We start from the raw sequence: 9,306 nt of genomic DNA, 5'->3' as shown, positions 1-9,306 counted from the left end.
CATAGACGGTATGAAATGGTACGGTTTGTCGTGTTGACGCGTTGTGCGTTCGCTGCATGGGAATATTGCCGGACGCAGCGTTAATGGGTGCCAGCTCTAGTGCCACGCGCTGCATGGATGATGAATCAGGGATTTTTATTTATTCGCGGTGTGGACGGGATCAGAACGGTTGGCACGGCGCTACCGGCAGAGCTAAACAACAAAAGCTGCGTTCATTACAATGACAAAGGCGTCGTAAGCCGGGGGGGTTTGATCGAGGTTTATAAAATGACCCGTGCGCTCTGCGTCGAGGAGGATACAGCGGGTTCTCATCAGGAGTGCAGGATGAGTAAGGTAAAGAGAGACTTTTTAGTGTGTTTGTTTACACTGGATTTTGCTGTTTTTCTTATTTTAAAAGCGATCAAAAAAAGTTGTAAACTTTTTTTTTTTTTTCCAAGTAAACCGTTTTTTTTAACTTTTTTTTTTAAACTGGACTTTGCTGTTTTTCTTGTTTTAAAAGCGATTAAAAAAAAACGAAAACTTTTTTTTTAAGTAAACCAATTTTTTTTATTTTACTGTTCAGCTCTGAGTGCAGGATGAATAAGATGAGGGAGACTTTTTGTGTGTTTGTTTACACTGGATTTAGCTGTTTTTCTTATTTCAAAAGCGATTTAAAAATAGTTTAAATGTATATATTTTTTAACCCCTTTTTTTAAAAAACTGTTCAGCTCTGTGTGCAGGATGAGTAAGAAGAGAGACTTTTAACGCGTTGTATCACTCTGGATTCTGCTGTTTTTCTCATTTCAAAAGCGAGCAAGTTTTAAGAAAACTTTTTTTTTTAAGTAAACCATTTTTTTTTTTTAACTGTTCAGCTTAGTGCAGGATATACTCGGTATCGGTAGCGATACTCAAGTTCAGGAATCGGTATCGGGAAGGAACAAAAATGATCGGAACATCTCTAGTGTGGGGGTGGGGGTGGGGGGGTGGGGGGGGGGGGATATGGTACTGTTCACCCCACGATATTTTTTTACTGTAGTATGAGTCTGGGATTCTCGCCTCTGATTGGTTAGAAGGGCTCTCCTTTAGATCGTGTTTCGATTAGTCCTAGCCGTTTGCGGGAGTTTATGGTTATGGTTAGGGTTAGGGTTAGGGTTACGGTTATGGTTAGGTTACCCTAGTTTACCCTAACCATAACCAACTCGGAGTAGAGCAATTCAAACCCTAAAAAATGTCCAAAAAAAAATAAAATCTCACATTCACCCCCCCCCCCCCGCTCCTCTCGTTTGCCACCCTCCCTCCTCCCTCCCTCCCCCCCTCTCTCCCCTCCTCCCTCTCCCCCTCTCCCTCCTCCCCTCCTCTTCTCCTCCCTCCTCTCTCCCTCCTTCCCCCCCCCCCCCCTCCCCCCCCCTCTCCCTCCTCTCCCCCTCCCCCCCCTCTCCCTCTCTCCCCCCTCTCCCCCCCCTCTCCCTCCCTCCTCCCTCCTCTCCTCCTCCCCCTCTCCCCCCTCCCTCCCCCTCTCCTCCCCCTCCCCTCTCCCCCCTCTCCCCCCCCCTCTCCCCCTCCTCCCTCCCCCCCTCCTCCCCACCCACCCCTCCTCTCCCCCCCCCACCCCACCACCACCCAGATCACGTTCTTCGAGGAGCCCAACTTCCTGGGCCGGTCCTACGAGTGCGAGGCCGACTGCCCCGACGTGCACCCCCACTTCAGCCGCTGCAGCTCCGTGCGCGTGGAGAGCGGCTGTTGGGTGCTCTACGAGCGGCCCAGCTACAAGGGCTACCAGTACGTGCTGACGCGCGGCGACTACCCCGACTACCAGCACTGGATGGGCTACAACGACACCGTGCGCTCCTGCCGGACCTTCTCCTATGTGAGTGTGGGAGGAGGGAGGGAGAGGGGGGGAGGAGAGGGGAGGGGGGAGTGGGAGGGGGGGAGAGGGTGGAGGGGGGGAGGGTGGGGAGGGAGGAGGGGTGGGGTCCAGGCTAGCAGCAAGCTAAGTGGGCTAATAGAGAGCTAACAGGGCTAATAGTGAGAGCTAACTGGGCTAATAGCGAGCTAACTGGGCTAATAGCGAGCTAACTGGGCTAATAGCGAGCTAACTTGGCTAGCAGCGAGCTAACTTGGCTAGCAGCGAGCTAACTTGGCTAATAGAGAGCTAACTGGGCTGATAGAGAGCTAACTGGGCTAATAGAGAGCTAACTTGGCTAATAGAGAGCTAACTTGGCTAGCAGTGAGCTAACTTGGCTAATAGTGAGAGCTAACTGGGCTGACAGCGACCTAACTGGGCAAATAGCGAGCTAATTGAACTGGGTTAAAAGCAAGCCAACTGGGCTGATAGTGTGCTAACTGGGCTGATAGCAAGCTAACTGGGCTAACATAGCACCACCTCAATGAGTGACTCCACTGAAGCTCATTGAGGCGATGCTGTTTCCAAGCTTCCAGACATCCCCAACCACACACACACACACACACACCACAAACACTCCACCACACCAGAGAACGACAAACGCTGCGTATCGAAATCGTTCACGGATATAGAGCCACTCTACAGGCTGCTCGCCACTTTGTAGTAGTGTCCGAATCCTCAATTGGTTCATTTCATTCATTCACTACACAGCGGACGATAAAACACCCCAACATGTGAGGGAACACACGACGTTCCCTACGCGTTACTCCCGTGTACCACAATGCAACGCGGGTCGCGCATTTACTGACGCAAATGATGTTTGCTGACGTAAATGTTCCGCATAGTGCCCGAATTCTCGTTTGTTCGTTCCCTATAAGTTATAGTCATAGTTATGTATAGTTATATATACTTATAGTTCACTGTATCATAAACACTATAGAGGGAACAGTGAGTGAGTGAATAGGGAACGACTTCCAACGCAGCTAACGTGTGTGCCATCCAAGATGAGATAGGATAATACTTGTACTGATTAGATGATACTTGTACTGTCTGTTAGACGAGGGTTACAGAAAATTGTCTTGGCTGCGATGGCTCCAGTCACAAGTACACATTCACACAGACGTAAAAGACAAGACAAGACGTGGGTGTGGAGGTACCGGCTGACTGCGTTGTTCACTTTGTGCTGTTCAGTAGGGCTGCTGCAGAGGGGGGGGGGACGGAGGGTTTCTTGTAGGTGTTTTTACAGGGCCAGTGGTCTCATGTTCTCCCCTGCGTCCGCTAAGTTACTATTAATTTAGTTACTACGCAACAAATGGCTGGAATAAACTCCCTTTAAGGATTTAAGACTTGCCCCAACTCTGACGGCTTTTAAAACAAGACTGAAGACTCGTATGTTTTGCTTTAGCTTTCTGCTAAATCTTAAAATCTACAACACTTCTATCTATCTTTTATTTTATTACTTAACTTTGCCTTTATTTTCTCACTTTCTAAAATGCTTTGTTTTTTAACTTTGCCTTTATTTTCTATCTATTTTACTTTTACTTATTTTTACTCATCTATTATTATCCTTTATCGTATGACACTTTGAGTCTGCCTCATGTACGAAAAGTGAGTCATAAATAAAGTTGCCTTGCCTTGCCTTGCTAACACCGCCAACCACCTCCCCCCCCTCCCACACACCCTCCTCCTCCTCCTCCCTCCTCCACCCCCCCCACCCACACACCCTCCTCCTCCACCCCCACCCCCCCCTCCCACCCACACACCCTCCTCCACCCCCACCCCCCCCCCCCACACACCCTCCTCCTCCCCCCACCCCCTCCTCCTCCCCCCACCCCCCCCTCCCACCCACCCACACACCCTCCTCCCCCACCCCCACCCCCCCCACACACCCTCTTCCTCCCCCCACCCCCACCCCCTCCCACCCTCCTCCTCCACCCCCACCCCCCCTCCCATACACCCCCTCCTCCTCCCACCCCTCCCTCCACCACCCCCCATCTCCAGACCAGCGGGGGGCCCTACCTGATGAAGATCTACGAGCGCCCCGACTTCCAGGGCCAGGCCCTGGAGCTCAGCGAGGACGTGGACTCCGTGCAGGAGCGCTTCCCGCGCCGCGAGGTGGCCTCCTGCCACGTGGTGGAGGGCTACTGGACGCTCTACGAGCACTCCAGCTACCGCGGCCGCCAGTACTTCCTGCGGCCCGGCGAGTACCGCAAGGCGTCCGACTGGGGCGCGGTCTGTAACACGGCCGGGTCCTTCCGCAGGGTCACCGACTTCTGAGAGAGACGGGGTGTGAGGGGGACGGGGGACGGGGGACGGGGGGGGGGTTGTTTAGCTCGCTGTTAGCTCCTCGCTGTTAGCGGAGTTAGCTCGATTTTTAGCGCAGAGTTAAGCTCGCTTTTGGGCGCAGAGTTAAGCTCGCTTTTAGCGCAGAGTTAGTTTGCTTTTAGCGGAGTTAGCTCGCTTTTGGGCAGATTTAGCTCGCTTTTAGTGGAGTTAGCTCGCTGTTAGCAGAGTTAGCTCACTTTTAGTGGAGTTAGCTCGCTTTTAGCAGAGTTAGCTCACTGTTAGCAGAGTTAGCTCGCTGTTAGCAGAGTTAGCTCACTTTTAGGCGAGTTAGCTCGCTTTTAGCAGAGTTAGCTCTTCTTTAGTGGAGTTAGCTCTCTTTTAGTGGAGTTAGCTCGCTGTTAGCAGAGTTAGCTCACTTTTAGTGGAGTTAGCTCGCTTTTAGCAGAGTTAGCTCGCTTTTAGCAGAGTTAGCTCTTCTTTAGTGGAGTTAGCTCACTTTTAGTGGAGTTAGCTCGCTTTTAGCGGAGTTAGCTCACTTTTAGGCGAGTTAGCTCGCTTTTAGCAGAGTTAGCTCTTCTTTAGTGGAGTTAGCTCTCTTTTAGTGGAGTTAGCTCGCTTTTAGCAGAGTTAGCTCGCTGTTAGCAGAGTTAGCTCACTTTTAGGCGAGTTAGCTCACGATTTAAGCCGAGTTAGCTCGCTTTTAGGCAGAGTTGGCGCGCTGTTAGCACACTATTAGCCGAGTTAGCTCCATTTTGCTCGCTATCAAGGCAGAGTAAGCTCGCTATTAGCGGCGCTAGCGGCGCTATTTTGACCGACTTAGCTCATTGTTATTTGAATAAGCTCGCTATTAGCCGAGTTAGCTTGCTATTAGCCGAGTTGGCTCGCTAACACCACTCTGGAGTTGGACAGTGAATAAAACGCCTTGTCAAACACTCCTTGGTTTCTTGTTGACTGCTTTGTGTCCATTGTGTCTCTCTAGTGTTTATTGACGTTGGGATTAGGGTTTCAAAAATACATATATTTATATATATATATATATATATTAATAATATATATTGTTCAATGGTCGTGATAATCATTTGCGTTTTATTACATATTGTGTGTAATAATTATATAATTGTACATTATGTATACACTATAAATGTATACATAATACACTCCAAACAAGATCCTGGCACTTAAAGGTTGCATCGGAGACGTTAGACCCGAGACATAAACGCATCACATTCATCTGATCTTTCCTCACGATTCGCTAGCTGCCCCATAAGCAGGTCGTCGTACATCGTACACAAAAAACAAACGGTACCACCAACCACTCCAAACCAAAATAAATAGTATTCCAACCAATCACAGACAAAGGTTGCGGGTGTTGTGGGGTTTTTGCGCTGTGTTCAGGATAGTGTTTACTGGATGAAACACGAAACACAGAAGGGAGGCTGCGGGCTGGCTCTGTTTGTTTGGTGATCTCGCTTCGAATACCAACGGAAGTGACGTCGCCCAACATCGCTGGTACAACCTTTGAGTGAACAATAATGTGTGTGTGTGTGTGTGTGTCAGCCACACTTTGAGACACACACTTGGCTGACACACGCATTTAAGCAGCTAGTAGTCGAGGGAGGGTCCTGTTTTCAGGGCCATATTAACTCTAAACCGGTCAGAACTGGTCAAATCCACAATCACAACCTTTATTCATCGATTAATTTGCTTCACTCCACCATTAGAACGCAAGGGTTCTGTCAACTTTATGTTACTCAACATAAAGTTGAGTAAAAGATGTTAATGGTATTGACCAAGGGATTGAGCAAGTTCACACTTCACATGAACAAGTTCAAAGTTCAGCTCATACAAAAGAAAATGAATAAATTCACGTTCATAGTTCACCAATTCAGTTTTGAACTAGTTCATGTTCAGTTCATTAGCAGTTATTTTAGAAACCGAGGAAAAACAGTTGGAGTGAGTATTTCTGTGCTTATCTTTTAAAATTAATCCTCTCCATTACCTGCTGCCCATCACTACAATCTCAAATTGTTGTGGATATTATTTGCACACCTTTTTCATTCATCACAACTAAGGCAGTAACTCTATTTAATAAACATGTCATCTGGACCTAAGCATCAATTCAGAATGTCACAAAATCTGAACTAGTGCAAGTTCAAGTTCTTTAGTTAGAAATATGTTAAGTTCAGTTCAAAGTTCATAGAAAAATGAACTTGTTCAATGAACTAGTTCTTTTGAACTAGTTCAAGCGCAACACTGCAGGAAATATACTCACTCCCCGATTCCCCTGGCCCAGAACATTAACCAATCACATCTGTGTATCTGATATAGGCGGGGCCAAAAGCGGTTAGGGTTAGAGTTAGGGTTAGGCTGTTATCTATTGGATGCATCGCCCCTTGTATTCTTCTGATTGGTCATAGTGTTATCCAATTGCGTGCAGCGGTATTTTCAAATGCACACTTGGCTCCGCCCCTCCAGTTGGGCCGTTTTCATCACTCGTTGCCAGACCCTACAGCTTTCTAGACGTCAGTCTCGATTTCCAGGCTAAAATTGTGGTACATTTGATTCATTTAATTTAATTTCATACATTTCGAATTTGAAGTTCAGGACTTTGCTCCATGGCCATCCACTAAAAATGAACACCAGGACTAGACCTCTAAACATGGCATAATTGATATCGTTAGCCTCATGGCTTAATTGATATCGTTAGCCTCATGGCATAATTTATATTGTTAGCCTCATAGCATCATTTTATTCCAACCTCTTATATATTATCCCCCGTGATCGCATGTCAAAGTTGTGGTCCCATGTCGAACATCGCATTAGTATCGATATTTCTGACAAAATAACCAGAGGAAGCGCGTAATTCAAGCCGGCCGTACAGGCTACCAGGCTAACAGGCTAGCATGCTAACAGGCTAACAGGCTAGCATGCTAACAGGCTAACAGGGTAGCAGCTTTAGAGAGACGCTGGCTGGAGTGTATGTGCGCAGGCTCGCTAGGGTTACGTGTGTGTATGTGTGTGTGTGTGTGTGTGTGTGTGTGTGTACCAGACTATTGTCTCCACGCCCCCTGTTGCCACCAAACACACACACACTCATATATAAACACACGCACCCACACACAAACATAGACACACACACACACACACACACATACACACAAATACACACACACACACACACACACATATACACACATAGGAATGCAGACATACATAGGCACATGCACACTGGAATGCAGACACACACATATGTGGGCACAGAATGAAACAAACACACACCCGGGTCACACACACACACAGCTGCAGACATGGCAACACACACACACACACACACACACACACACACCCCTTCCCATCGCACAACTCAATCACTTGTAATAATCATTTGTACATTTTGTGAATTACACTCTTCAACATTTCGGACAAAAATAACCAGAGGAAGCGCGTGATTCAAGCCGATAGTTTTATTGTGTCGATCTACCGGCCATGCAGGCTAGCATGCTAACAGGCTAGCATGCTAACAGGCTAACAGGCTAACAGGCTAGCAGGCTAGCAGGAGTCGGTGATGCGCCTGAAGGAGTTGAAGCGGGTGGAGCCGCTCACGCCCATGTCCCTCATGTTGCGGTACTCCCCGGGCCTCATGTACATCATCCTGCCCCTGTAGTTGGGCTGCTCGTACATCAGCCAGTGGCCGTCCATCACGTTGCAGGACTGGCACTCCGACATGCGGTAGCGCTCCATCATGTTGTCGCAGTCGTCCATCATCTCGTGCATCTGCCCGCCGAAGTTCTCCTTCTCGTAGATCCTCATCCTGAACTGGCCCCTGTGCTGTTTGGGGGAGGAGGAGGAGGAGGAGGAGGTGACATCGCTTCAATATCCCGCCAAAAACAGCTCTAGCTCAGCGCTCAACATTTAGCGGTTGACTTGTGTGTCGTGCGTGCGTTGGCGGCGGCGGCGGCGGTTGTTACCATGGGATGTGGCGGCAGGACCTGATGCAGTCGCTCATGCCCATGTTCTGGTAGTCGGAGTACTCGCCCCTCTTGACGAAGTACTGGTTGCCCATGAAGTTGGAGCGGTCGTAGACCATGAAGAAGCCGCTCTCCACGCGGCAGGAGTGGCACCTGCTCAGGTAGGACGTCATGTCGGGGCAGTCGCTGCTGGTCTCGTAGGACCGGCCCTGGAAGTTCCTGTCCTCGTAGAAGATGATCTGGAGGAGGAGGAGGAGGAGGAGGAGGAGGAGGAGACGGGGGATGGTCGTCAGGGGAACCGCAGAATCATCGGCAGTACAACGTCGAAACGGAATTGCCTCATTATGCTGCGAGGCTAACGATATCAACGATGCTGCGAGGCTAACGATATTGTCGATGCTACGAGGCTAACGATAATAAATGATGCTACGAGGCTAAAGATATTGATCATGCAATGAGGCTGACACTATGATATTCTACGATATTCTATGATATATCGTATCGTATATATTTTTTTGCGTCACGTCGTACGCAGAAGCAGCTAAAATGCTTGTTTTTTTGTTTTGGCGTTGCAACCCACCTTGCCCATGGTCATGATGGCGGCTTGCTGATCCCAGATGTGATGCCGTCCTGATCAACCCTTCGCCCTATTTATACCCCCGCCCCCCCCCCACCCACCCCCCCCACCCCAGTGCCCGCGCGGGCCCGTCGCCCGTCCCTTATTGTGTCCGGGGGGAAACCTTTGAGTCATCACTCTTTTCAGGGCAGCACTGTGGGGGTGGCATGCCCCTGCTGTACCCGTCGATACCAGCCGTTGCCGTGGCCCACGCGCGCCGCGGCGGGCGTGGGTCCGCCGGCTTGTGCCAGGTCATCAGATTTGTTTGCGAGTTGTTGTTTTTTTCGATTCCGCCCCCCCCCCCCCCCCCCCCCCCCGGGCAGAATCGTTTCTGTTATTTTACGTTTACATTCAGGGATGTTTTGCAGACGCGCTTTTATCCAGAGCGACTCGTAATAATGACTCAGTTTTGTTCGTCATCTCTGTGGGTACAGTGAGGGGGTTCATAGAACCAATCACCAAGCACTAAACCATCACTAGGTTAACCCGTCCCCCCCGTATACACTAACCATCACTAGGTTAACCCATTCCCCCGTACACACTAACCATCACTA

General features: G+C 49.2%; 2 pseudogenes across 2 annotated transcripts; one reads left to right on the top strand and one right to left on the bottom strand.

Annotated features, from left to right (window-relative positions):
• The first annotated feature begins 324 nt into the window (after window positions 1-324).
• Window positions 325-4,159, top strand: LOC311373316 (gamma-crystallin M2 pseudogene; annotated as a pseudogene). The gene is made up of 3 exons: window positions 325-333; window positions 1,604-1,846; window positions 3,884-4,159. The product of its transcript is annotated as a gamma-crystallin M2 pseudogene (transcript).
• Window positions 4,160-7,717: 3,558 nt separating this feature from the next.
• Window positions 7,718-8,375, bottom strand: LOC311373313 (gamma-crystallin M3-like; annotated as a pseudogene). The gene is made up of 2 exons: window positions 8,137-8,375; window positions 7,718-7,996 (listed from the first exon to the last, which is right to left on the bottom strand). The product of its transcript is annotated as a gamma-crystallin M3-like (transcript).
• Window positions 8,376-9,306: the final 931 nt, after the last annotated feature.

This window comes from Micromesistius poutassou, assembly GCF_964030765.1.
Source record: "Micromesistius poutassou genome assembly, contig: SCAFFOLD_800, whole genome shotgun sequence".
In the NCBI taxonomy this organism is placed as follows: Eukaryota; Metazoa; Chordata; class Actinopteri; order Gadiformes; family Gadidae; genus Micromesistius; species Micromesistius poutassou.
This window is presented reverse-complemented; position numbering and strand designations above follow the sequence as displayed.